The sequence below is a fragment of the Theobroma umbraticum genome, unplaced genomic scaffold (genome assembly GCF_002168275.2).
Source record: "Theobroma umbraticum cultivar Fairchild unplaced genomic scaffold, ASM216827v3 scaffold_34.0, whole genome shotgun sequence".
Taxonomy (NCBI): domain Eukaryota; kingdom Viridiplantae; phylum Streptophyta; class Magnoliopsida; order Malvales; family Malvaceae; genus Theobroma; species Theobroma umbraticum.
The window spans coordinates 1,767,175-1,767,767 of NW_018397275.1; positions in this window are offsets into that span (position 1 = coordinate 1,767,175).

Consider the following 593-nt stretch of genomic DNA (forward strand, 5'->3'; position numbering starts at 1 on the left):
AATCAACATATGGACCACATGTTTCAAGCTTATGATGCTTTTATGGGAATGGACATGTCTATTCTTTGACCAACACCTAATCCTCCTAGGGGTGTCAATGAGGTAGAGGATGATGTAAATGAGGAGGAAGATTAGAGCTTCACTAGAGTCATCCAACTATCAAGGGAGTATTCTTTACCTTTTCTTTATTTTTTCTAACATTGAAGATAATGTTTAGTTTAAGTTTAGTAAGGTGAATTTATTTTTCAAGTGATTAATATTCTAGGGAAGTTTTAGATTTAATTTTATATGTATGCATATCTAGATTTATAATAATTTGGATTATTTAGTAAATGAATTTATTACTTGTTCGAATCTTAGGAATCTATCTAGAGTAAAGTTGTACCAATATTTGATAATTTCTCTATCTAATGATGATAACTAGTTGTCTTGAATTCTTAGCTTTTCATGAATAAGGTTTTTTTTCTAGATTCATGCTAAATTCTTTTGATAAGTATCATTGTTAAGATGTGATTTTCACAATCTTGAGTACTATATATTTTGCTTTGAATTATTTTAAATATTTAGAGAAGGTTTATATTGATGTGAATTTT